The sequence below is a fragment of the Solanum pennellii genome, chromosome 9 (assembly GCF_001406875.1).
Source record: "Solanum pennellii chromosome 9, SPENNV200".
Taxonomy (NCBI): domain Eukaryota; kingdom Viridiplantae; phylum Streptophyta; class Magnoliopsida; order Solanales; family Solanaceae; genus Solanum; species Solanum pennellii.
Window position 1 is genome coordinate 28,757,210 of NC_028645.1, and position 7,358 is coordinate 28,764,567.

The 7,358-nt window shown below is 33.4% G+C and overlaps 1 long non-coding RNA gene across 5 annotated transcripts in view; it reads right to left on the reverse strand.

Moving 5' to 3' along the window:
- Positions 1–7,014: 7,014 nt before the first annotated feature.
- Positions 7,015–7,358, reverse strand: part of LOC107029429 — a 7,538-nt gene continuing 7,194 nt past the window's right edge. For all 5 annotated transcript variants that reach the window (XR_001457997.2, XR_001457998.2, XR_001457995.2 and 2 more), the window contains one exon: positions 7,015–7,238. This is a non-coding gene — a long non-coding RNA (uncharacterized LOC107029429). The remainder of the gene's footprint in view (positions 7,239–7,358) is intronic.

Consider the following 7,358-nt stretch of genomic DNA (forward strand, 5'->3'; position numbering starts at 1 on the left):
TATTAGAATCGAAAACAAGGATAACTAAGGAGATGGACGTCCAACAATGTCATTCGGAACAACCCTAGTTTCGAAATTCATGAGTTTTGAAGTGTTTAAAAAGCCTATTGGAGGAATAATTCAATGATAAAAACCCATACCTTATGTAGAATTTAATCTATGAAGATCACCTTGCACGAAACCTTGAAATCACCTAAGAGAAATCGAGAGAAACTTTTCTGTTTTTTTCTTTCATTCGTTTACTGTTTTGCGTCGTGAATATTTCTAGTGTTTGAAAGTGAGTCTAAGTCTTAGTAACTGATATTGACTCATTCAACTTAGGTTAATTAAGTAAATTAAATAAATTAATTAGTAAATTACTAAAACGCCCCTCCTAGATTAACTAAAAATAAGAAAGCATAACACTTAGTCAAATCTGAAATTTTTCCTAAGGATTTCATTTTGAGCATTTAAATTAATTAATTAAATTTCTAATTTAATTAATTAACGGACCTAGGGTAATTACTAAAGTACTCCTAAGTCATTGGAACCATAATCAACCCTTTTGGACCATCCTAGGTTAAGTACTACGATGTTTCTTGAACTAGTTACTAGGTTAGTGTAAGGATTTTGTTTTGACCATTTAAATTAATTAATTAAATTGCTAATTTAATTTATTAGGTGATATAGGGTAATTACTAAAGTACGTTCAAGTCGTTAGGACCATAACCAACCCTTTGGAACATCCTAGGTTAGGTACTAGGATGTCTCTTTAACTAGTTACTAGGTTAGTGTCACCCGGTTAAGTCTTAGGTTGTCGGGTGCACTAATTGGTTTATTTTTGTTAGTCCTAGGTTATTTATCTATTTAGGTCAGTTAGTTAGAGTCTAGAGTGTTTTAGGGAGTTAGGTCCCACATGGAGTGGTCCCTTGTGAACGCCTGCTCCCTAACTACCCTAACCGAATTCGGTTAGGGTGGTCCCCTCGTTGGCCGTTTCTCCACATGTACTTGTACATGTGCTTGCACATGTGTTGCTTTTACTTTCCTAACTAACTATTTTTTATGGTTCATTTGGAATGTTTACTTATTGTCCCAGGGATCCTCACTATGTCCTTGGGCACTGCTTAATCTACATGCCCATTTTAAATAGTCATGTGTTATGGTGCCTAGGCTTGACACATTAATGACTAGCACATATTTTGTATATTGAAAGTTATAGCATTTTATCTTAGGATCATCATTGCAGGTACATTTCGTAAACAAGCTCATTAATACTTAGAAAATTTGGCTAATACCCTTTAAGCCAATATTTTCTACTATGCCCAATATTTTCCAATATGCCCCCATATTTCTAAATATTGGGAATTGGGATGTCTATTTACCCCCAATACCTATTCTTAAAACTTAATAGGCTCTTCACTAGACAGGTATATTTTGTGGAATGTTACAGGTACTTTAGTAATTACCCCAGGTCACTTAATTAATTAAATTAGCAACTTAATTAATAAATTAAAAATCAATATCAAGCCAAACCCCTTAGAAAATTTTGAGATTTTGCTAAGTCAAATGTTATCCTATTTTTAGTCAATTTAGGAGGGGCGTTTTGATAATTAGCTAATTGATTTATTTAATTAACTTAATTAACCTAAGTTGAATTAGTCAATATTAGTTCCTAAGACTTAGACTCACGTTCAATCACTAGAAAACTCACAACTCAAAACAGTAAGAAAACGTAAGGAAAAACAAAAAATTCTCCTTCGGCGATTTCAAGGCTATTCTTCAAGGTTTTCGTGCAAAGTGCAAGGTGATCTTTGTGGATTCAATTCTACAATAAGGTATGGGTTTTCTCTCTTGGTTTCCTTCCCCCAAGTGGCTTTTCAAACGTTTTGAACTCAAGAGATCTGAAACTAGGGTTGTTCCCAATGAAATTTTCGAATGTTCATCTCCCTAGTTCTCCCTATTTTCGACTTCTAGTATTATGCATAATGCAAAATCTCGAGCATGTTGTTGGTATGTGGTGCAAACTGATCATTATGTGTAGGTTTCTATGATTTAATAATGTAAAATGATACATATAGGTTAGATCCGTATGATTAATGTCAAATTGTGTTCGAGAAGATGAAATTGTTATAAGTCGTTTATGCAATTCAGTTTATTGTAGAAAAGAATTAAGTTTTCGACTTCACTATTTGTGTTTACAGTAAGCATTTGGAATGCAATGTTTCCAAGAAGAAACAAGATGTGAATCAAAGCTAATTAATGAATCTTCAATGCAAAATCAACTGTGTAGCTTGGCCAATAACATTGAATTAAAAGTTGGCTTGCTTAAAAATGAAGGTTTAGATTACTATAATATGTGAAAGTTTCGCTTATGCCAATTGTGTTTGAGAAGATGAAATTGTTCTTATAAGCTACTCAAATGTTAAAAGTTGGCTTGTTGACATGATGAGATTATTACAGTGTATTCATGAAACATTTGACTTGGCTAGTGATAATATCATAGTTTGATTTATGCCAATAAATTGGCTTACAATGTTATTTCCAAAATATGATATAAAAATTGGCTAATGACTAAGTTAAACCAAATTAAGCATGACCAATGTAGCTTAATGAATTCATAACCAAGAGTATGCCAATCATTGGGACAAGTCCCATCATACCCTATCCAAATGAACTATGAATATAGTAGTACATTGAATAAGTTTATAACTTTCATAAAGAATGGTATAAGGCTACCAAATGACATTGAGCAAGATAAGGTGAGTAATGACATAACTAAAAGCTTATGAGTTATGAAATTGACCAGAATGGGGTGTTAAAGGAAGTGAGACAAGTCTCACTTGCACCTAAACAATTATGTTAAAGATACTCACATAAGAGGGTGTTAGAAATCGTGAGACAAGTCTCATTAACACCATGATGATAATGTAAGGTTTAAGTTCACATTCATCTAGTAAAGAAAGGGATGAGAAGTCATCCATTGAGTTAAGCATACCTCATATTAGAAGCAAGCTTCCATAATGTATGAGTCAACTCTAAAAGTTAAAAAGTATAAGAAATTGAGCAAAGCACTGATAGACTAGCAATGAGGTTGTGCAAGCACATATAAGCCTCATGATTTCATGTTAACTCACATGATCTAGGTTTACTTTGATCGGTGAACCACCCCTTTTCGGTGTGGGGCAGACACTAAATTTCATGTTAGCTCGCATGATCTACTTATGTTAATGCTAAAGAATTCTTTAAATAAAGTAAGAAAGAATGAAAGTTGTGTGTTCACAGTGAACAACAGATCAAAAAAGTAGAAATATAAGTTCAAAGTGAGCTAGTAAGTAAGATCTTAAGAATGACAATCACCAGCGCTTTATAAGAATAAAGTCTTAACAAGTTAGTGGTTTATGACAATATTGGAGTATGAATATATGCCTCAAAGATTCATATATTAGGTTAACAACCAATTAATGGGCATAGCCAATAAAGATTGGCTTATAAATAAATTCATGCCCAATTTAAGAAGAATGGAAAATATAATTTGTAAGTAAGGTAGCCAAATCATTTCCTTAGTCTTTTAGATTACTTACTCAATTCATTGTAGGTATGGGACTACGATAAATCATTGCACTTGCAAGTAAAACATAAGATCAAAGGATATCATTGAACTACACAACAGAAAGAAGAAAAAGACTGAAAAATAAACTAAGGCTGGAGGGAAGAGCTCTCTACCTAAGGGAGCAAATTTCTTACGTTTTGTTCAAGTTGTTATAAGATTATGTTCATTATTCCAAGGTCTTACGTTCATATAGAAAATGAGTTGTATGCCTTAATTGCATGAAAACATGTCATATTCATGGCATGAATCAGAAATAACGATTTAAGAAAGTAAAATGACTTAACTTTCCAGAAACATCATGTTGCTTTAGGAAGAGCTTTCCTTGATCATGCATAGTTCTTATGTGTTTATATGCATACACCATACTTAGTACAAGTTTGTACTAACCCCATATATTATTACTATTTTTATAGGTGCAGAGAAGATTAAAGATTCGACGAAGCAGTTTGGATTAGCGATCTCCCGACTTTGGTAGGTTTCCTTGAGTTCGAGGTGCTAAACTTTATTATTCTAGGTTTAGTACAATAGACATAGCTGGTGGATGTATTCCCTAGCGTTTCATTTCAAACATTTGTTCGAGCGTTTGAAATAAGGCCGATTGGCAAACTATTATTATTATTATGATTCTCTATTTCGATTATTTAATCTTGATTAGATGGTTGCTTGAGTTTGAGCTTATTAGAATATCACTCGTATTCAGTATCATATGAAGTCTATATACACTTCATTAAGTATTAAAAAGTTCAAAATTTTCCACAAATTTAACTCTCTGATTGTGATGAAAGCTAAGAAGAGGCTTGTCTGCAACCTCTGAGAGGTTAACAACGTCGATCTCATCTGGGGTCTAGATTCTGGGTGTGACATAGATGTCCCATGGTGAGGTTGACATGTCGTCAAAGTAAGGCCAATCAGCAGAGGTTCTTCCCTAGTCACTAGTCAATGACCATAGGCATCTAAACAGCCCGTGAAGCCCCATACGGACCGTGAAGGGGGTTTTTTCTGACGTAGAGTTTAGGGTCAACTTAAAACAATCATATCTTTTAGCACATAATGTATTAGGTGGACCATATCAAATTAATGATCTCCAAGTCCTCTTTCCAACGTCACTAAGATTGGCCGTAGTGCCTTAGACGACTTTTTTTGTCTTTGTAGTGAGCAAAATTTGGTAGTTTAAGTCAGGGGTTATTAGGTCTTTTCCCAATTATTTAAACTTAATACTACATCATTTTACCTTCTACCCAAAGCCTTATATAACGATTTTAAACCCCCAAATCACCCAAACTCAACTCATTCTTTTACATTTCCATAAGCTGACCAATTTCATCCTCCCAAATATTATCTCTCTACAAGTTTGAAGAAGAAGTCAAGTTCGAATATCAAGATCAAGTTTCCAATTCACCATAGCTTTTGGGGTTTGAACTCTATTGTATGATAGTCTTCATCTATGAAACTCTTTCCTCCATAGAGTCCTAAATTCTCCAATTTTCAAGTTAGAAATCTCCGATGGAAGTTAGGGTTTTATTCCATGTAATGGGTTCCATTCAATGTTGATTTATTTGATTGTTTTATGACTTTTTACGCATGAATTGAAGTAATTGCATGTTTTTAAGATGAATACCCATAATGGATGCACACCCTCACAAGGTAGCCACAAAATATTTAAAAAAATTGGGTTCCCTATTAGAATTGTTGCCAAAGATCACACCTTACATATACAAGGATTTAGATAATTAGACTAACAAAGTAAATTCTAGGACTCCACATGCATATTTTCAAGTAATATCTCACCATACATGTAATTTAGAAATACACTTATTTAGCACATCCCTAAATTGTCAAAAGTATGTGTGTGATGTTCATTTTAAGGCTCACATCAAAAACACTGCTAGTCAACAAAAGATTCAAAGAGATCGCACAAAAGCGCATCCACATCAATTTCATTCTCGAAACACCAACACTATACATCATCCTCATCATGAGTACTATCCAAGACATCAGTATTGAACACAATCGATCCTTGAATCATTATCAATGAAAACTCAAGCATTTCATGATTTTCAAAACTTATGGGAGTCGAAAAGTTGAGCGAAAATGAAAAAGGCAATAGACACACATTAAACCAAATGAAACACTATAATATAAACAAAAGTAAACAACTACAATCATCCAAAATAAAAAAGTAAAAAAAATCAAAGTAGAAGGGAATTTTGGCTAAAAATCCCTCACCCCACCCAATAGAAATATGCAGCGTCCTCATTGCAAAGACAATAAATTATAGTCAGCTGAGTAAGAAGGTCTTCCTTACAACACTTGCTTGACGAATACTATCATCTAGACTCTTCGGAAATGACCATGACGTCCAGAGAATTATGAAATGTGAACTAGTGTGCCTTGGCATGGTTCAAGGGGTTTAATGTATCAGAATTTGGTCAAATTTGGTTAAAAGGTGTTAATCATGGATTAGAGGGTGTGTAGGATCGAAACTTCCATGTATGAATCCCTAAGGACCACCCTAAGGGTCCTTAGATAGGACCCTAACATTTGACTCAAAACTGTCATTTGGAAATTGTGCAACTAGGAGACCAAACGATGAGTCGTCGTGTCACGACCGGGGATCACCCACTAGAAGTAACACGGCGTACTAGACCTTTAACAGGTCATATACAAGCCCTTAGATATCTTTCATTGCATAATCGTAATAAAAATAGCCAAAAATTTAAAACTTTCATAGCACATCATAGGCTAGAATCATCACTTCATATATATATATATATAATATCATAAGTACATAAGTAGATTCTAAGTCTCGTTTGCCAACATAAGACAACTCAATAGAATAGAATAGGGACATGTCCCTTAACAACATAAAATATAATCTAACTATTACATCAACTTTAAGAAACATATTGACATAGGCAACCCTCACTACACCATTTTAGGCCTACAGCCACGCCTGTAGCCTAAATTAGAAAAAAATGTGGCCTTTGATAAAAGGCTACACTTTTCAACTTTAGGCGACACTTTTTATGGGGTGGCCTAAAGAAGCACAACATTTGACATTAGGCAGTACTTTTTAAATGTTGTCATCATAGCCACACTTATAAAGCGTGGCCAAAGAGGTATAAGGGTACGCTTTGTAGTGATTTATTAGCAACGCCTTTTTTATTATACTACACTTAAAAGTGTTGCCTTTGCTTGATTATTGGTCTCACTTAATAAATGTTGCCTTTGATATCTCATCTAGAACAACACTTAAGAAGTGTAACTTTTTTTGGACGTCCTACAACATCACTTTTAAAGTGTGGCAATGTTGTGTAGAATTTTGTAGCAACAATTTTTTTATTTTTAATCATAATAATTTTTATTTGTGTATATTGAATATTCACATAATTAAATATACAAGTGACTAAAAGCACAAAATTAACTAATTATTAAATTGAAGCTATGTATTTCAAATAAACTTCGCGAAACATGTCGTGTACAACGAATACTTAGAAAGTGATTGCTTAAAGTTTCTACTATCAAAAAATTCAACAAAACCAAAATGCATCCAAACATATATGACAATAGTACAAAAAATCTTCATCATTCACTACAAAAGGTCGAGTTTAATTCTGACCACAATTTAAATTCAATTACTGACATATTCCTGCACATTCAAAACAAAATTACAAGTTAGTGAAATAAATGTGGAAGTGCATACTTGGAGAGTATTCACTGTAAGCTAAACAATTCAAATCAAAGATATATATATATATATATATATATA